A 21,838-nucleotide genomic window follows, 5' to 3' on the forward strand; every position below is an offset into this window, starting at 1 on the left:
AAGTGAGAAATACCGCCACTTACAACCAAACCGAGCTGGAAGACGGGGAAGTGGTAAATAGTGACCAGGTGCTCTCCAGCTTCCTGCCCTGGCATGGCTTGTGGACTGCAGAAGTTTCTGTCCCTGTCCCCGCAGGAGACCTCTGCCTTCCCCAATTTCTAACGCGATGCAGCAACCGTTCCTTCCAGGAAGGCGCTGTCAGTTCTACCTGCAGCCTGTCCACGCACTGACATCCCCTGCCTAAATCGGTGCCTCCTTCCTCTAACCTCCGTCTCCCAGCATCCTTCTTTAATAAAGATGCTTGCCTTGATCCATGCAGAAGATTTCAGACCTCGGCAAGGATCCTAAGAGACGTTTTCACATCAGGCTCTGCTTGTGTGTGTGCTCCCTCAGCTGTGCCAAGCCCGCGGCAGCAAAAAGCCACCCCTCCCATGGCTCAAACTGAGGTCCAGCCTGTTTCCAGAGATCCAGGTTAAGAGCGAGCTGGATACGCAGCTCTGCTGCCGTTGCCCGCTGCAGGGGGGCAGTGATGCACAGCCGGGGCCGGGCTGGAGGTGGTCGTGTCTCCTCCATGCGGTCAAAACCGAATGGCACTCACCAAGGTGAGCTAGCTGGATGCGACAGCTGTAGGAAATGCAACACATATCCTGCGTTATCACTGATGCCTCTTTTTCGTCCCTGAAATGTTCTTAAAGGGAGAACCATTCAGAAGTAGTTGTTCTAACACAAGGCACACAAAAGCCATAGTACAGCCCTCATAAGAATTTCAGATGAGAATGTGATTGTAAAAGGCAGCTTGCTATTGACATATATTGAAATTACATTTTGCATTGTATCTTGCACTACATTTACATAAATTACAATTACATTTTGCATTATCTTTACTTTTCCAGATGACTTAGCAGATTTATAACCAAAGTGGTTACTAAATCCAGTGCTAGCAAACATTGCAACAAGCTTGACCAAGTGATGGCTCTGGCTCTTCATGCAAGCACCACAGCAAAAATGACATTCCTCCTATATCAGCAATAACAGGCAAAAAAATTCATCCAAACTCCAGAGAAATCAAAGAAAGTTTACTACTGGATACCATGGGCTTTGGTTTGGGTCCTCAATTCGTATCAAGTTCCAGCCCTGTGCAAAGTACAGAAATGAACGGTTATAACCCATCGCCAGATGAAGTTTGCCATAAAAAGCAGCAATTCAGCCTACATGTTAGCAGCAATGCTGGGTGCTGCCGGAATAACAGGATACAAAACATCCTCCCCAAAGTGTGCAAGTGCTCCTGCTCTGTTGTGAGCTTGGCAGTGTGTGTTTAAGCTGCTGCTGAGAGCTTTCCTGTCACTTCCATCAAATGGGAAGTTGACTCCTAGTTCAAGGAAATAACCTAAATCATGCCCCCTTCAGACTAGAAAACCATAGCTGGTTTTGTTCCATGTTAATTTAATCATGTGATTTATCAGTCTTTGTATTCAGAGCATAAATGGCATTAAAAATAATCTATCAATAACAGGAAAGCAAACCAAAAATGTGTGAGAAAATGAAAAAAACGAGCCAAACGGCTAGAATTCCAAGATGAAACTGTAAAGAAATCTCTTGTTCTTCCTATCAAGTTTTTGCAGGTTTCAGTGGAAAGGGCATATGGAGTTTGAGCCTGTCTCTGTGACAGAGAGCTTGGCCTCCCTTCCCACTGCCCCCACTGTACTGGAAGGCTTTTCTTCCAGCTGCTCGCCGGTGTCTGTAGCACAGTGGCTTCCTTAAAAGAAACTTTCCAAGGAAAAAAAGGATTAGACTTGTACCACTTATCTACACTTTATTGCGTGTGAAGATAACTTTGAAAGCTGCATAGTTTTTGTGCTTCCCTCCCATTCGTGTGATCAATACAAATTTAATTTAACTAAATCCCAGCAAAATGAAAAGGGCACTGACATGTTTTGCAGATAACAACTGGCCAGATTCTCCGCGGGACCAAATCGCCCTTCCCAGATCTCCTGTGTTAGCATCCCTCTGCCCGCAGCACGGAGCATGTGCTGCAGCCGCCACGGCCGAGGCCAGCTGCAGCCTCCATATAGCGCTTGCATGCCTACAGTGGGGTATAAACAGCAGCGCTGGTCTCCAGCCGCACGATCCCAGCTCATGCAATAGCCTCAGATCCCGTGCGGAGAGGAAGCGCGAGCGAGTGCTCCCACCGACCAGGCTCCCCGCGGCCCCGGCTGGTGGGCCGATGCCAAGTCTGTGGGAAGATTAAAAACACGACGTCCGCAGTATCGATATGTCCTTGCAGCGTCACCCAGCCCCACTGCTCCCTGTCATTTATAACTGCCTACGTGGCTGACTCCTGTCTCCTGAAAACTGCGGGCCACGGCCCTGGTTTGGAAGGAATGCAGTGTCCCACTCCCCCGGCAGCTCCCGCTCGCCTTCTCCTTGTCTCGTTTATTAATTCATTCTGTGCCAAGAACAGCACGGTGATGTAATAACGAAACGCACTTTGAAATCAACATGATATAAAGGACTTCTGCAAGGCTTCAGCCCGGCAAAGCACTTAAACACACGCGTGACTTTAAGCATGCGAGCGGTAGTCCCATTGGTTTCAACAGAGTTACACATGTGCTTAAGTGCTTTGCTGGATCGGGGCCCAAATTTGACAGACAACTCAGGTTATGCCTTAAACAAAGAACCTCTTTTACACAGAATTTTCAAAGAAAAACATCCAGTTTCACATAATCCATCGAAGCGAGGTTAGAGCCAGTCCTTATCCCACAGAAGCTGATAGCAAGCCTCCCATTGCTTTCAGTGAGGGCGGCTTTTGCTCCCAGAGCTGGGACTGGATGCGAGTTGCAGCTGCTCTGTCGTTTTGACTAGGAAAAAAAAAAAATGAAACCATTCGTATTAATCAAAGAATTGAAAATAAAACTAGCTGACTGCCATTGGTTACAGCCCAGGGATGTGGTAGCCGGTTTCTGCACAGATTTTTGCTGTGTTATTCTTGCAGAAAAATCTTTGACTCTAAAGAAATGATTCCGTTGTCTGCACATACAGACCTGTCAAGGTTGAACAGTTATGTTCAGTGTCACTGTAAGCAAAACTGACATTTTATTTACTCATTTGTACCGCTGGAGTGTCAGCCCAGCAATGATTAAAGCTGTCAGTAGAATCAACAAATAGTGTAAAAGCACCGAGCTGCCAGTCCAAGTTTCTGTTTCATTGAACATGTTCGCTTGAGTGAAGCTTTGCCTGCATGTTTTGATGGTTTTGTGGCTTATTCTTCCCTAATTAATTTGCTTGACGATTATCCTCTGGAGGCAAACAATGTAATCGACAAATAAAATTACTCTCATTCATTCCTGCCTCGAAAGGAAATCCTGTGCTGTTGGACGTGAACCTACAGCCGAGCTGTGCTCTTGACCAAAGCCATTTGTGTGCCGCTCTGATTTTTCCCAGCGAGTTGAGAGTCGCCCACCTCAAGAAGAGATTAACACAGGTTGAATCGCAGGCTGATAAACGTGCATGAAGGAAACGACTCGCGGTGCTTACCTGCATGGAAAGGCTATTCGAATAGAAGTTGGTAGGTTTTCTTCAGCCTGTATAGTAAAGGGAAGAGGAAGGGAAGGGAGGGGAAACGAGGGGGAAAACTACTCTGCGCTTTCAGACTTGTTCTCAGACCTCAGAGCTTAGCGCAGGTTGGTCTGCAGATTTTATTGCTTTGTTCACACACAAAATTTAGCACTGGAAGTCCTTAAAAGCCAGGTTCAGCAAATTTGCTCTTGCTGCTGATGAGAGAAATTTCTAAGATTACATGGATATAAGGTGCGGTCCCACTAAATGCAAAATGTGTGAAAAGACAGCGAGAGTGCAATTTCTCAAAACAGGATGCCACGTGTGGTATTCCTAGACCAAGAAATAACATGGCACTCTGTGTACAGTAACGAAATAGCGAGTACTTGCTGCGTGGCTAATTTTAAATCACTTCCATGACAGCTATTGACTTTCCTGACGGAGGAGCCACTCAACAGAACTAAAGCTACATGAAGCGTTCTGTGGAGGAGAAGAAATATCTTCATTGCCACACGTTCCACGAGGAACAATTTAGGCAAGGATCCAACCAATCCATAAAACAACCCAACTTACATCTAGGTAGACCCGATCCTGCAAGAGAGCAGCACCGTTGCTCACAGGTGGAGCTCCACTGAGCTCGGCAGTGCCAGTCCCTTTGCAGCCCCAGCAGCATCTGCGCTTGACTTCCCGTATGTGCCTCCCTGTCTGCAGGACCTGCCCCTTTATCGCTAGGTGTACATTAGGCCAGGGCAAAAATAGATCGTGTAAGTATGTCACTGAATGTCAGATGTTCACAGGCTGGTTTCTACCATGGTAACGGAGAAGATTTCTATGACTTCAAGCAATCAAACTATAAGTACTGCAAGGCCATTCAGAGACAAATGTTTACCCAACTCCAGAAGCCAAGAAAAACTGCATTTCTTTTTAAAATTCATCTTAATGCTCTTTACCACATGAAATGTAATCGTTACTTGCTGTGTTTATAAAATCTAATGGAACAGGTAAAAGCGTTCTACATGTCCTAAAAGAGAAACATCCCCTTTTACTTACATAAATTTACAAAAAATTTCCAAAGAAAGCTATGTCAAAAAGTTAGTCCACTTTTCCCATGTTTTTGTGTTTACAGTTGAGTGTGTAAAGATACCAAGGCAGAGTCACCCAAGCTGTTTCCAGCATAAATCTGCGTAAAGGCTAAGCACAATATTTGGTTAAATTTTCCTTTCAATGGAAAGCTTCAACTTCCTCCCCCCCCCCCAAAAAATCTTCATTTTGCACAGATAATAAAGCAGGTGTATGCTGACCAGCTAAAATCATAACAACCTGAGAGCAGTACACGTTTGTAACCGGTATCTATGTGCTAATAAAATTCCAGGGATGAGCGGACATTGATCTGCTTTATTCTCTCTTTTGGATGACACTTATATTAGGTTCTAGAACACCTCTATTTTTAACAAAAAATGCCTTCCAAAATCAATTTTAAATGTATTATGTTGCAACCCTCTGCCTGTACCATACTTTTGTGCCACTACAGTACTTACTGTGGAGCCCATTTCTATGACGACATTTTTAGCAGAAGCAAAGTCCTCAGCAGATTCCTTTAATCCTCTAAGTTGTCGCTCTGTAAGAGACCAAGATCATGGGTCTGCTTTCCTCTCAGAAAAGAACAAGATCTCAGGCATATTAAATGCAACCATTTCCCAGCAAGTCCTTTAAATATTTGCTGCTGTTGTTGCTGTTCTAAAAAAAAAAAAAAAAAAAAAAAAGGAAAAAATTATTTAGTTCAGTAAAGGCTCTACAGGACGTAGGTTTACCTTAGGTGACCACCTACTCAGTAGGTATGTAATGAAGCTGAAGTATTGGGGGGACAACATCTGGCAAAGGCTTGTGAATTACAATTTTCTTTTGCAAGTGGAAAACCATATCCTGCACCAGGTCTCAGTGGGGTTTAATGCTGTCAGAGCATACAAGGTTTGTTTTGATCTGTTATGGAGTAACACACATAGCTTTCAGTTCGCACTAATAACATCCCCGTGCCTGGGGTATACACCAATCCAGAGGCTACTAATTAAAGGTTAGAATTAACCAAACACAGTTCCACTACAAAACATATGAAACTTATTAAAACTTAAAAGTGACATCTGGTTCTCAATATAAGCAAGCAAAGAATGCAAGAGTATTGTGGAGGGTTATTTAAGCACATTTTATTTCAGCATATTAAAAATTTCCTGTGTCTGCCAGTTCATAACATTTTAATGTTTCATGTGAAAACACAGCAAACTTTTAAAGAATCAATTATCAGTCCTGCATATCATAAAATAAATCCTGTTTTCAGTATTACCATAAAGCTTTTTATGTCATTTTGATCTGAAAGAACTTTTTCAAAAGTTCGCAATTTTAAAAGGAAAATAGCACAACAGTTGCAAGCCCCCTTTTATTTATTTAAGTTACCAGCAAAACATTTTGGGACTAACTTCACAAACAGAAGTACTCACACAAACCATAAGCGCGAGCAGGCTCTATTTCAAACTTATTACACTAGCTCTATGTGTAAGCACAACCAGGCGCTCCTCTACTAATAGCACTTGATCGAGAGGCAGAAATGGAGGGAGCAATGTAACCTGCTAGTTTTTATTCTCATCAGTTCTATCTATAAACCAATAAAGAGGGTATAAGAGAAGTGTTAGGTAATTTATGTGCCCACTAGATGCTCATATTTACATTTTGAAAATATACCCTCATTACGGCACCCAGCATTATCTGCGATCTTTGAAGCAAATGCTTTTGGTGCAGATACACTATCTCAGTTGGCAGAGCCTCCTTTCCTCAGCTGTGAGTGTCTTCAACATGACGCAGCCTGTATGCTGAGCCTGATAATGTCTTCGTAGAGGACTTAATGAACTCATTACCCTTAATGCTGTTGTAACAAGATAGCTTGTAAATGCACTTATTTTTAATTAGCCCTATTCAGCTGTATGAATTGAATTATATAAGACTAATTAATTAAAGTAATTGAAGACCTTGTGAGGATAGGCTTCTCGAACTGGCAAAACACACGTTTGTCAAATGATTCTGTTCCCAGGATTAATTAAGGGAGACCTGGAAATGGCAATGTCAAAGCTGGGAGAAAAACTTAAACTCTGTTGAGGAATAATAGTTACTGTAAGAGCTCTTTCTTTGACAGTATTTTTCCCACTACTTCACTTTGGTGCAAAAGAAAATGAAAGGTAAGACTGTAAAATCTGCACTTGTAAGCTGTTTAAAATTGGGTTAGGGTCCTATAGCTTCTAATTAAAAGATAAGAGCTGAAATCGCTGAACATAGATGTACGTTATTAAACTGTGCACATGCTGGTTTACAGCCAACACAAACCTTCCTCCCCCAAGCTCCCTTTTTTTTGCTCAAGCTGTAACGTTATAAAGACAACTGCACAACACGCGTGCACAGCTCCGAGCATGATGGGGTCCAGCTCCGCCACCCAGGCTCTCCGGCACCGCGCTGAAACCGCTTGTACCCAGGAACTACCGCTCTTAAATGCGGCAGTGAGGGATGTATTTGTGCTGCCAGATCTGGCCCCTGATGCTCATGGCTACAGGGCTTTGTGATACAGAGACTTTAACCGCTGCGTGAGGGTAATCAGAGCTTGCTTTTAGTAATTCATCACATAAAGGTCGTTCTGAATGTGTACAATAATGTATGCTGTTAGATTATGAGACTTTTTTACCTGAAGGTAGCTATCCCTGCTATCCTCCTTAAGAACAGTGTAAAAAAAAAAAAAGATCTTTTGTTTGAAAGCACAAAAGCAATATGAATAATTTGTGTGCTTTGGAAGGAAAGGAAAGGTGAGAGGTCCGCAGCCCTGTCCCTTCCCTCTGCCTCCCACCACAGGTTCAGCGTGCAGGCACCTCATCACGTGCGCTGCGTAATCTCATCTTGCAGATCAAGCCTTTACCTCACCCCGGGTAATAAAATTTGTCAGACAACTCTAACACCCGTGGTCACAAGGGCCGTTTTCCAGAGGTATGCAGGGTCAGGATTGCCAGTTGATTCCCCGAGGACTGCAGATAGCTGCCTCCCAGCTGGACCATAGGCAAATTGTTGTGCTATTGAGGAATAGGTTTAAACATTTACTAGAAAACGGTAACATGAAAAGCCATTTAGATGAGTGTGTCCTCCATAGGAAGAAGCAAGGTGCTGAGGTTTTCTGCTTCTGGCTTTGGCAAGGACACAGATAGTGTACCTGTGATATGTTTATACAGTATCTATTCCCTATCACAGATAAGTAGTGGGCTGGGAATAAGTGCAAAATGTTGATGGAGGAACAAACAGTTTTCTGGGCCCATCCTACCTCTGAGACACAAGTAGCTGATGAGTTGCGACCCCCTTAACCAGAAGACAGGCACTGCTTTAGGTTGGAAATGAGCAGAAACTGCCCAGAGGCATGGCAGTGTCGGGGACGTGCCGAGGGCAGTCCGGTTCCTGGCTGACTCTCTGCAGACCCGGTGCGCTCTGGCCGTACCGCCAGGCTTGGCATGGGGCTCCTCGGGGCTTCCCACGGTAGCACTGTGTGCCTTTTCTCATCACAGTGCCCAAAATAACGAGAACGCTCTATCGCAGCCTGCCAGGCTTGCTGTTTTGGCATGCCCTGAGGGTGTACCCCGTCATGTGTGCATGGGATGGATGAGGGTGCAAGGTTTCCTTGGATACCCGTCACGCGGGGGAAGCTCTTCCAGCTAAATAAACTCACCGAGACTTGGATACTTGAGAGAGTGACACAGTGACAAATGGCTCCACAGTACTCAGCTCTGCATTAAATTCTGCCATTTTCCCCCTCGCCATTTCTTTTTCCTTTTCATATTTAAAACTGTTTTAGTAGGCGTTAGCATAGCATGTAAGGTTTTCTCCTCCTTCCTCAGCAAGGAAAAGAGAGGTTTACAGCTGAAGTATCAGTTATTTTATTGTTACATTTTTTTTCAATTTGAGAAATTGATTCCCTGGAGGATAAATACCATAATAGGTAATAAAACCTAAGAGAGCAGTCATGATCTTTCTAGTAGAGGATCAGTCATCTTTACCTGCAGTGAGCGTCATGCTGTTCTCTCCACTTAAGCTGTCAATTATGTACTGGGAGATTAGCAGTGTCGTGCAGGTGATGGATATGTTCTTCCTGCAAAAAAATGGATATTATGATAAAGCAATTGACCTTTTACACAACAAGCAATACAATTAAAAATTGTTACGCCAGGCCTTCTTAACCACCATAACACTAAGCGCCCTACAAGGGAAGGCAACAGTGGCTTGCTCCCTTTCAGTCAACACTCTCCCTCTGCCAAGGATTTCTAAATGTCGCAGGAATGTAGTTCATGTGTTTCACAGATTATGAGCTACTTTTCCCAGTGCTTTGACCACCAGACACAACAGCATCCAAATGCAACACAATCGTAATTCAAACAAGACTGCAGTTCCTATTACGCTATAGGTGTAACACTGGAGTGGGAAGAAATCAGATCTGTGACCTCTGCACAGGTCCAAAAAATGCTTTTTTTTTTTTTTTTTTTTAACCATAGAGAAGAAAAGCTAGAGAAAGTGAAGTTGTAAGACCAAGGGCAATGCAATCAGCAGGACTGAGCCTCAAATCCCTTTGATGGATTTGATAGTTTGTCTTCAGGATGAGCTCTCGATTCCCAGCTGAGGACACAGTCTGAGAGTTGTCTCTGATTTTGATTATTTTGTAGCTAAGGGTGTCAAAATCTTGCACAACTGCAATTTGCATCTACAAGAAGACACTTTCTGTGTCCTCTCTGCAGTGTGAGCTCTGTGATACCTCCTCCAAATAACCAAGAGGAAAAGCAAGCAGGCTACAGACACAGCTCTTTTGGAGACCTGCAATACTCTGTTCTTACAGCTAGTCTGGCCACAATCCTGGAAAAGCCTATGCACACATGCTTAACTTGACTGTCACAAGAAAGTGGGTGATAACTCCCACAATGGAGAAACTAAACTCCTCCGGGATTATAGGTACAATTTCTAAATAGTCAAGTTGTATGGCACAGGTGCACAGCTCACTGATTACGGGAGACAACATTCTTTGAACAATAACACTTAACACTGCTAATATCATTTTCCCTTCTGGATCCTTAATTGTGAGTCTTCCATTTCCAAATGTGAATTTCTTGCTGTTCTGTTTTCTATGAACCACATGCCCAACCAGACCATGAACTGCAAATACGTAAAACTGTTTTTGTCAGAAAGCGCTTACCCGAATGTTTCTGGATTTACTGTAAGCTTGCCTGCTTAACCTCTTAGAGGTTAAGATGTTTTATAATAGCTGGATTTTACTGCAAAGAGAAGGTCAGGTGGTGTGGTGAAGACCTCAGGATAATGTCTGGAGGAAGACTGCGTAACGCTTCAGTGACTGGAAGAAAGAGTAAAGAAAAAGAAGAGCTTGGACAGTTCTAGGAGGAATTCTAAATTTGGCAGCACTGTGACTCAGACAAGTCTCTCTTCAAAGCACCATTATAGTGGCAGCTACCAGGAAGCACTGGAAAATATCCAAACATTTAAAGAAAGTGAAATGAAAATTATGAAATGGAAATCTGTTGCAGTCATTTTTCGCAGGAAATTATGACTATTTCAGTCCAGCTGAATGGCAGAAGTGACGGTACCATGTAAAGGGTGTACCTGCTGATACACGGGCTTCAGGCACCTTTACTTTGCTTATCCTGGGCTGAGCTGCACACTGCTACTCCAGGTCATTGGTTGTTGCTTACCAGGCCAACACCACGCAAGCCTTCAGAGGCTGCGCAGATTTACTCCAGATGAGTCACTGCCCCTAGCTCTTCTTCTTTAATTTTTCTTTTTGCTCAGGTCTTCTTTAACCTACATTTAACAAATGCTGGGAAGGTCTTTCCCAGCAGATCGTGTTCTTCTTGCAAAGTTTGTTGATCATATGCAGTGGAGGTGGTAGCACTTCTCACTTGTGGTTACAAATCACAGATGGAGGCATGAAATTAATCTCTATTCGATGCCACCGTCATCTTTACCTTCAGATTCACAAAGGCAATCTGCCATTGCCAGGCTTGGCTCTGACACCAGAATTTGTGAATGCAAGTGGGATACCTGTGGATGATCCTCAGTCTCAGCGATGACTTTGGCTGGTCGCTGGGAGGCAATGGGGACTTGAGGCCCCTCAGTCGGGGGAGCCCCACCGGTTCCTTCCAAAGGGAGGGCTCAGGCCACCAGGCCCTGGCACCAGGATGCTTTGCCAGTGTCTACCCATCAGGGTGGCTTGGGCAAACCCCCGGCCATGATCTCTGCAGGTCTCACAACTCAGCCACCGAGACAAGCGCAAGCACCTGCCCCACATTCCTGGAGACTGTAGCTGGGAAAAAAAATCTTCCTAAAGTGTCCAAGGTGATGCTGAGCCAGCTGTGTAGGTATCTCTCTCCTGTTTGGACTTCGGAACAAGAAGGGCTGCCCCAGTGCCTCCATGCCTGAAGGCCTTGTGCTGAGCATCCTCAGGCCAGTGCCAAGTGCAGCTGAGGACATGCAATGCAGAGGCGGATGGCAGAGGAAAGAGCGGGATGTCCCATGCCCTGCTCTCTACATTTCTTTTTGTCTTTATCCAGTGATTGAAATAAATTAATACTGAGTCCTGGAAAGAGGGACTGGACCAGCAGGCTGCCCCACTACCAGCAGTGGCCCTCAACCATAAGGTTAGGGAATTAGGTTTGCTTTAGCAGAGTCTTCTCCTGGACTCAGGAATTTTGCATTTCTGAGCGCATTGCTCTAGAATAGCTTAAAGCACTCGCCTGCCTGCAGAAGGTGAAGTCTGAAGTCCCTTGAATGAAGGAATACCTGGAGCTCCTTCCTGAGCAAGCCTCCTCACTACTCTGCCAAATGGACAAACAGCACCAGCGTTTCCAGGGAAATTTGTGATTCTTGTGGTGCTTATGTCTAAAAACTGGTCTTGTCTGCCAAATCTCACTTTTGCAGATGTACATGAACACAGCCCTGAGAGAGCCACCAGCACTTCTGCAAGGCAAAGAGTTTGAAGCTCTCCTCCCTTTTTTGGCATTCTCTGTGACCGCAGACAGCAGGTTCGTGGCTGCAGCTCTCAGCGCAGGCACCGACAGCCCTCTGCTTTTCCCTGCTATGGGCAACCACTGCAGCCATCCAACTCTGCATCCTCAGGGCTGCACCTACAGCATTGCACTGGCTTCTGGGCATGATGCTGAACTGATGGTGCCTCCGGTCTCATGCAGGGGTTCCCAATCTGGGACCATGGCAGAGGAATTTGAGATCTTAGGTGCTTAATGGGGCAGGGAGGAGGGAGAAGAAATTCTTAGTTTGCTCTCATGGACCTAATCTGCTCTATTCATCCCTTCTAAGTTCAGGTGCTTAACTTGGGTGCCCAAACTAGGACCCTGGTCACTACAAGTTCCCTTGACAGCCCCTGGAGAGAGCGCGAGACGATGAGCTCAGCGTTTCAAGGTGCTTCTCTTTTTTGCTGCTGATTTCAAGGGATCCTGAAATCTCCATGTTTCACGTTGGGGAACCACTGTAGCCCTGGTTAAGGTTAAGGAGTGGGAATCTGAAGCTGGGGACCCCTCTGAGGGGGGTCTCTGCTCCCAAACTCCCTCAGCGTTTCAGGCCTGAAGGCTATTATTAGACAGACAGCCTTTCTTTCTTCAGAAGAGACTCTGCATGGAATAATAGATGTCTTACTACAAGTAAGGTTGATCACATCCAATTCTCATTGAATAAGGGTCTGCCCTCTTTGGGAAAGCATAATGTTCTTTCACCAAGCTGAAAGGTGCACAAATAGGCCTTTCTGCAACACTCTGCTTCTCCGCAAAGCTCCAGCTGAAGAGGACCCGAACTTCCATAACCCAAAACATTCAGACAAGTATTCAGGGTTTCCACCAAGGCCCTACAGGGTGGTGGCCCACCACAATTTCATTTTTTACCCCTACACATTTCCTTCCCGGGAAGCCTCCACCCACCATTAACTTCGTCTTAGATAATGCCAAAAGAAACAAAATTGTCTTTTTTTATATAAAACATTCAAGCTTCTACCACAGAAACCACCTGATGGCTCAATTTTCACTCTTCCTTAAAAATCCTGTGGATAACTCATGGTAAATACAAAGGCAAAAAAATACTGATTACTACATACAGAGGATATAGAACCTGCAGATTTAGTTTCTTTCATTACTGTTTTCTAAAGAAAACACTGAAACACAGAGTAAACAGTTTAAAATAAGGGAGTTTTTGATGTAGATAGAAATTCTGAGTGGAGGATGAGCAAACTCCACATTTCCTACCAGCTACTGAAAATAAGGGAGGCTTTCTCAGCCCTGGCTTTGTGTGGCGAATGGGTGTAGGTGTAGAGTCAGGGCGGAAGCAGTGTAATAGCAGGGAGTGCATTAGTAATATGTACTGAGAAATTATAATAAGGCTGAATCACAAGTTACTCAGCACTTTCTCCATTTATAATCTTGAAAGCTTGTCATGACTAATACACGAGGCACTGACCTGGCTCAGCACATAGCTCTTTAAACAAACAGAGACATTTCAGGGCCAAATCACCGCGTGCCAGAGCTTGCACCACCCAGTTTCATATGCCTGTTATTGATAGGGGAGGCTAGACCCTTTGCCTGGGTGCTGAGGGGTGAGTTAGCTCTCTCTGGAGGCACTCCAGAAAACCCAGAACCTCACACTGAACAGAAAGAGAGGTTAAGAGATGCATGCCACGACTCGCTGCCCTGCGGGTGCCTGTCCTCCAAGCTTGGAGGCTGAGCTCTCTTCTTTAAAAACAGATCAAGCCTGGTTTTTTTATGCTTTTTTGTGTCTCTTTTTACAGTAGTGCAGTGGCAGGAACATTCATCCCACATGGGGAAGACCCAAATTTGATTTTCTTGTGCACCTGGAGGGATCTAAGCTCCTACCTCTCTGTACACAGAGGAGGTACCTTAGAGGGTCCTGTACTCTGTCTTGAGGAGGGCAAAGATACACCCACTCCTTTCTGGACAAGTCACTTCAACTTTTTTTACACAAAATGAAAAACTTTGGGTGAAGAGGCTGTGCACAGCTCCCCAGTGAGGGCGGAGCGGAGTGTGCCCCCAGCACACCGAAAACTGGGCCAACCTCTCCAACAGACATGGGAGTTCAACCCATCTTCTGCAGCCAGCTCAGCACAGGACATTTCTCTCCCTGTCCTACCATCCTGCCTTCGAAGAGCCCGACAGCTGCTCCTGCATTTGTGAGGGACCTTTCTGGCAGGCGTGATATGTAAACACTTAGCAGTGTGAGCCTGCAGGTGAAGGAAGAACACCTAATTCGGGGTCCCACCAGCCCTGCAGTCCAAGCCCGAGTTCCTGGGCCCTCTCAGAGTTCTCCTTCCCTGCGTGCAGAAGCTGAGCTTCCAGCACCCAGGGTTTTCAACTGAAGCACTTCCAGGATTTCATCACCTGGGGCACTCGGCAGTGGAGGAGCAGCAGTGTTGGCTGCTCCGGGATGGGCTCCCAGATTCTGTCTGTCTCCTGTTGCAAGCGCTAAAGCTCCTTTCTGGGTCGGGGCTTTAGTGATTTCCTGCTCCTTGGTCAGAACCAGTCGCAGTGACGGGTGCAAAAAGGATAATGAGCAGCCTGATAGGTGTTGCTGAGGGCTAAACCTGGTCCTGCTTTGAACGGTAAAGCAATTTCAGCTACACGCAATTTTTTTTTTCTGATTTCAAGGAAGGCAAAGACGTTGCAATTAAAAATAAAAAAAATATATATTTGATTGCTTTCAGTTGATGCACTTTCTGGAGACATGAACTGATGCTGAACTAAACACACTCCTTTCATGGAAAACTACATAGGAATTCTTGTGTTTTGCCCCACACACATTTAGCAGCTCAGCAGACAAAAGATTAATCTTTCTACCTCATTCATTGCTGACCCTTCTGGCACATGTACACTTTGGAGCTACTGCCTCCAAAGATATAACCCTAGGTAACTGTTCACAGGTCACAGCTTTGAAGAGGAAGGAAAAAATGTTAAAATTAATCTGGCTGCCTAGGTATTTGCATTGTCCCCATCAGCGTAGCACCTTGGCACCTCACAGTCATAAGTGTATTTACTCTTGTAACATCCTCACGTGGTCGGGAAGTGCTTTATCCTCCTTTTTAACCCTGTTTCCTCAGCAAACTAGATTTATGTAACCACACTGTCCATCTGCGCATTAGTCCTCCACGCAAATACCTTTTTTTTAAAATAAAAAAATATATATATTTATTGTCTTCCTCTGTTGCCTTCCTCTGCCTGTCCCATCCCACCTTTGCACGTGGGACGCGTTTGGAAAGGCGCTCTCAGCCGATTCCCCTGCCTGAGGCTGGCTACCTGCTGCCACCACGAAGGCAGCTGGGGTAAGGGCTGGTGGACACAGTATGTCCACCCACCTCCACTTGCAGGTTGGTGCAGTGCCAAGGAATTGCGAGGGCCTCATCTTTCTCCCAGATTTGATTAAAGTCTGCACCTGAGCATGGGCTTGCATCCACATGAAGTAGCCACAAAAGGGGTTCAGCACCAGACCTGGACCTGCCGTACCGCATCCCTCTGTCCCAAACAGCGCGCTCAGAGCCACAGTGGGTATCTGTGGCAGAATCAGGGACTGAGCCGACTCTCGAGAATTTCACATCTGTGCCTTAACTGCAAGCCCATCTATTATTTTTATTTTTATACATTGGAAAATAAAAAGTCCACACTAGAATGATTTTCTGTAGCGACACCTTTCCATGCTTCATGAACTGTGAATGATACTTAGGTACCATTATATACTTGGTAGGTCCAAAGGAACAGAGCAGCATACATGCAAACATTTTGAAATAATGGCAGTCCTTCAAAATGCGTTTTGCTTAATGGCTCTCATACTCTGTGCACCCAAAAGTGCAGTATCTCCACAACCTCTCCCTGATCTTCACAGGTAAAACAGCCGAGAACAAGAATGCATTTGACTATTTGATAGATGACACTGATGCCTATTCTTTGTTACAACTCTTCCAACAAAACTGAAAAATCACTGAAAACATGCATATTGAGCAAACAAGCAAAAGTATTTTGCTTTTTTATCTTTGCAGATGGAGTAAACAAAGTTCAGCAATCTGTGAAAAATTACTGAAAACTGGCAAAATTAAGTATAAGTATATTAAGTATATCCCCAGTATAATATCCCCAGATTTCTTAACAAAGCTAAAGTATTCCATTAGCTACACTGGAAAAGATAAGAATAACACAGTATGCCAGATGGATTAGAAAGGGTCTTCAGTGTTTATAACTATTTGTCGAATTGATGAAAGTTAAATATTTACAAAAATGTATACTATTCTGACATCAGTCATGCAACACTACACCTCTAAACTGCACTTAATAAAAACTCCTTTCTGCTTCCATTATTCCATCATGCTAACACGGCTAATGCAAACTACAAAAGTGTTCTTCATGGTCCAAGCTCGAGGTGAATGGTTAAACCAAGAGACTGTATATTTCAGCCTCTATTAATAGCTCCGTTATTTTTTAATCGTACCTAAAATGCAACCAAAATAAAATAGACATAATGACCCTGATTCACATAGCACTTAAAAACTTGCTTTGTTCTCGTGAATAGGACTTGCCTAAAGCACATTAGCTTCTTGCTGCCCCAGGTCAGCATAAAATATACCCACAGCACATGAGTATGAAAAAGTGAATGTTTTGAATCTTTACGGAGCTCCGTTATGCTGTTGCTACAGATCCTCTGAAGATTAATTCCCTTTTTTGCTGCTGGAATCCTGACTTCTGATAGAAGACAGGGAGGAGAATCAGACCCTTAGGAGAAGGAAACTACAGGGGCTTGAACTAGGAAAAGCCTTAAGTAGGAGCCTAACTCATTCCTATGCACAAGACACATAAGTTTTAAAATCTGTCAGCATTTGCTTAAAATAAGCTTGAACATCTTGCATTAATGGAAAAACAACCTACTTAGGTTTTCCCGTATCACATCCACAGTGATTTTCATCTAGTTTAAAGCAAGTCATTCATACCTACTCATAGATTACTTGGTGTTCTCAGAGAAAACATGAGTTTTTTTTGTTTTATTTTGTATTTTCTTAAGAGTTTAAATGTATTTAAATAGCCAATAAAGGAAGTGGAATCTGAACTTGCTAGAACATATTTCCACTTAATGCAAACAAATACTACTTTAAAATATTCCATTTGTTTTCCAGTTGGAACTGTTTCATTCTGTTTTGTAAGATGATTCAGTTATAACTCACAAAACCTACCAGCAGACTCAGATTTTGTTTTGAAATAGAGCGGTGTCTAAAACATGGCACTTTTAATGGCTTGCTTATGACTTTTTTCCTTCCCTTTCTGTTTGCAAATCACTTAGAGTTTCTTAAAATAGTTATTAAAAGCTTCCCCCCACAAGAAAGAAAACCAAAAAGAATTGGTTATATCTTTAACATCAGGAAATGCATGTAGTAAGAACATAATAAGTAATAAAATCAGTGTGGATAGAAAAATAAATATAGCACTTTTGCCTGGGTTAAATGTCAGATGTAAGGAAGTGCCGAGCATCCTTACTTCCTATAGAATCACTCATCCTTCCTCTACTGAGGCTGTTTCCAAAAAGGCTGTTATTAAGTCTGGGAAAGGATGTGGCAGCAAAAGATGGTAAAACACTTGAACACATGTGTATCGAGCACCATTTATTTAACAAAAGGAGCGAACGCAATGTCTGATGAAGAAAAGTCACCCACAGGATTCCATAATTGTAGTGAGGCTTAGGTAATGCACTGTACAGTGTTTGATTTAAAATGTTAAAATATTATAAGAAGTCTTCTGTAGCATAGTGTTCCTATCAAAGTGAAATGACTCATAAGAATGCTAAATTCAAACCAGATGGGCATAAACACTCACTGAAAAAAATCAGATATTTCGAGGTCAGGATGGGTCTTCATAAAAACGAAGACCTTGTCTGAGTTACTGAAAAAAGAACTTCAGTGCTAAAAAAGAAAACGAGAAAATATTAGTGATTCTATTTTAATTATACAAGCCACTGTCAATTAGGAGAACTAACATTTACAAAACTTAACATTGCCATTTTAATTCAAAAGCAATGGCGATGGTCGTCCTCCGACTCCAGACAAGCAGCCCTTGAGCGCCTGCTGTGCAGCGAGGGAGCGGGGCATCCGCCAGCGCCGAACGCCCACCAATGCTCCGCAGCAGCCGCCGCGCGTCCCGCCGAGGAGCAGCCCTGCTGCGGGATGCCTACGGCACGGCAGTCTGCAACCGCAGCGCTGCGGCCTGCCGCCAGCCTCAGTGTCCCTCTGAACCAGACTGCGGAGGGGAGAAACGGCTCGTTCCTGTTGTCCTACGAAGGAGTTCATACCACCCAACATCTCTGCTGCTCTGTTGCTGAAAGTGAGTGTTGTTTTGTTTTCCTTTCCTCATTTTATCCATTGCGCTCTACCATTTACAGATTGTCTGGAGCGTGTACTTATTTTAAACTTCTATACCCTACCAAAAGAAAAATATGTGGGCTCAAAATTAATATTGTTTTTGACTTATGGTGAAATTCCAGTAATGTTTAACTTGGATCACTAGACCTGCGCATTTTACAGAGAGCAGAAAAGAATACTTTTTGAACTGAAATGTGTAATGGGAGTTCCCTACTGTTTTGTTGCTGGGACCTTGGACAACAAGAAAAATGATGAGCATATAATTAATTCCTGTTAAAACACACAGACCAACTAAGTGGAGAAAATAAGGGTTCTACCCATGCCATAAGCTATAAAGGCATATGTTTGTATCCCTGTTCCCTGATTAATTTGTTAACCACTACCATTCAACCTCCTAATAAAAAATGATTGTTCAATGTGTATTACTGTCAACGATTTTACATTCCAAACCATAATCTCTCGGGGCACAAGTCAGCAAAAGATATGTGTGGCTTCCATTGCGTAGAATCCCACACAATGCTGTGGAAACCAATTTTTCTGGGCTTCTGGGGCCTCCTGCGAAAGGGCCATAATATTATTTTGCAGAAAAAAGTGCCTGTGCTTTTGGCCTATGTTTTGCTACCGATGGCAGGATTCTGGGGCTAAAGGTAATGTGCAAAGAGCTGGTCCCAACCGAGTCACTAGGAGCTTTGCTGCCGGGATTAGAGAAGCAAGCACTGCCTGCAATGTGCACAGGGAGGTTCTGCAGGGTGAGCGCAGAGGTCTCACGGCAATATCCTGAAGGCTGCATAACACAAATGTTAACCATCTTCGCTTTGGTGGCTCTTTCGGATTGATCCTTAGTCTTGCAGTAACTAAAACCACCACTCGGAGCCTGGATGCCTTTACTCAGCGTTCTGCACACATCTCATTAGGGAACCTGCCTTCGAAATGCCCGGGGGTCCGAGCAGAGCTAAGAGCATCCCAGATCTCTCCAAAGCTGTGCTCTATGCCCCAAAGCAGTGCAGAGCCCCTGCTTGCAGAAGAGTAGAAAAAAACCCTATGCTGAAATCTCTGCGATAGTAAACTGTAAAACACTAGGAGAACCATAAAATGCTGAGCAGGCACTGGAGTGCTCCCTGTGAACTGAAAGACTATGTAAATCTTCTTCAACAGTGTTACTTCTGCAGAGAGGCCCACATGTGTGACTGTCATGAGTGGGGTACTTCTGGTAGTCATTCTTCAAATACATTTTTAGATGTCTGCCTTTCTGTGACATTGAACACTGCATACTCTCACTGCAAAATTAAGGGAGACAATCCAGCTTCACCAGCTTACAACACTGTTATTATCCATTTATTTCCTAAAGCTTTCTTCATCCACATGTTGCTTTCAGTCAAATGCTATTACCCATTTCCTACTACTACTACTACTACTACTATTATTATTATAATAATTATTATGGGTTTGAACAATTATTGTCAAATGCTTTACCAGCCTCCATTCCAAAATATGTGAGGAAGTAGCTGTGTGCACAGGAGAGGGACAAAGGGGCAGGGACACAGGGGAAAAGGCCAGGAAGAAAAGGCAGAAGCAGCAAGCAGGCCGAGAACCTCTCTGGATAAGGAGGACCAAGCCCATGGTGAACCAGCGTGGGTGTGCTTACCAGGTGTGATGGAGAGCTCACACAGCACGGTGAGAAGTTTGCAACAAATACAGCAACCAACAATTATAGGAACTTCTGCTGCATCATGAAAACCCAAACCAATGATGTGAAAGGCTAGAAGAGCACTCCACGGTCATAGAGGACTATTACCTCCCTTTCAGCCCAAGCTCTTAAGGGCCAGAAGCAAAGACACTGCTTCCCATGAGGTGGACTGTGGCAGCCCCAAAATTATGGGCAGTTCATGGAAGCAGTTAGAAAGATGCCAGGCTGGGCATTCGGCTACAGCAAAGAAGTACTGAGATCACTACACACCAGCTAGTAGTTTGGGTGCAATGGTACAAAAAAGACCAAAACACAAATACCCCATGAAGCAATGGCAGGGAGCAGTAGGCCACAGCATCAATGCAGTAGCTACTGATTCAGGGCCGTACTGGAGATAACCCCAAAGCCAAACGGGGAGTACCACCAGGCAGGTAGTCAGCACACCTGAACATACAAAAAAAGGCAGGTTTAAAGGTGGCCCTTGCCATCAGCTGCCTTGGTGCCGGAGAGGTAGGGGAAAGGGGCACCATAAAAACTAAGATACCAGATGAGGAAAAGAAGGCCCAGAGGGACAGCGTGGCGCGGCAGGGGGTTGGTTATACGGCAGCAACAGGCGTAGCCGAGGAGCCGTGAGACCCAGCGAGTCGCAGTGGGCTGCCAGAGGGGCCTGCCCGGCTACTGTGGGCTACAGGGACTAGCAATTTCTGGTTGAGCAATGCAGTGTGCACTGACACAAAAGGTACAACACTACATATGTTAATAAAAGAAAGATGTAACAACCTGGCAAAAACAGGAACTTTGCAGGAGGGAGGAGACATCAGGAAATCAGTCTGTTTGCAGACCAGCAGGTCAGCTGCACTGGCAGCATCTTCCTAAATATTTCTCTTAATGCTGAAGCAGTTTAGTTTTATAAGCATGGGATCTTCTCATGTGGTTACTGAGCATGAATCAAAGACGGCTGTGGCTCTGCACTGCCCTATTTTTTATTGTGCTTTCTAGGCCATCCTGGGCTTGCACAGCCCTAGCAGGCGGCAGCCAGCCCTGCAGGGCTGCAGGCAAGGCATCCTCTACCACTGCTCACCCCCTGGTAGGGACCAAGGGGAGGCTGCCCTGGTCCAGGGAAACCCCCCCAGAAAGCGGGATTTGAGGAAGAGCATGAGGCCAGGCTGCCAGACGGAGAGGCCATCTGCCCAGGGAAGCAGGCAGGAGGAAAGGCATAGGAAAAGGTGCCTAGAGCTGGGCATTGCTGTCCAGCTGGCTGTGACGTGGGCACCTGGCTGAGCTGAGGGCTAGTTACAACCACACAGCCTGGCTGGGACAGGCCGTGGGGCCTCACTCCTGTCACAAGACGATGTGCTCCAGATGTTCTCTAGATGTTCTAGGTGTCCTGCAGGTGATGCACTCATTGCCTGCCTTACCCAAAAGTGGTGGCTGCTGGAGCCAAAGCATCCCAGAGTCGTGACCAAGTGGCTCCCTCAGTTCAGCCGGGGGCTCAGCACAGCGTGCTGCTGCCACCTGTCCCCCCGCCTGCCCACCTGGGGCTTTCCACACTGGGATGGGCTCAGTCTGCTTGGCTCACACTGGCTATAGCTCGCAAGAGGATCATCCTCCCGCTTCTCCTCACCCTAGTCCTCATTTTTCCAAACCCAAGGTGCATCAGTGCAACAGGGAAGGTAAGTGAAACCTCACCAAAGGCAGAGCATTCCCCAGGGGCCACGGGAACAAAGTCTGTGTGAAGGGTGTCCACACGAGGACATGCAGAAGAAAGAGAACATCCGCACTGTCTGAAATCAAAGGGAAAACAATGAAAGTGAGCCATTCATTTTTACTTATGTATCTGGCTGGTTTCACTTTCTAGTTTTCCTGCCACAGTTTTTGAGCTACAACTAATGGGAATTTTCCAATCCAAACAAAACAAGCAAACCAAACAAAACAGCCCTGCGAGGTTACTGCGACAGGCCAGGGAGGAGAGGCAGGCTCGCGAAAAAGAAAGAGCGAGGCTGCAAGTGCAATTCTTTTACCTGCTTTTGTTAGATGATTTTAAGAGAGGGGTGACCAGGGCTTTGCCCGGCACCTGCGAGGTGAGGAGGGCTCCTCTTTGCCCAGCCTGAGCTTAT

The sequence above is a fragment of the Dromaius novaehollandiae genome, chromosome 1, assembly GCF_036370855.1.
Source record: "Dromaius novaehollandiae isolate bDroNov1 chromosome 1, bDroNov1.hap1, whole genome shotgun sequence".
NCBI classification, from domain to species: domain Eukaryota; kingdom Metazoa; phylum Chordata; class Aves; order Casuariiformes; family Dromaiidae; genus Dromaius; species Dromaius novaehollandiae.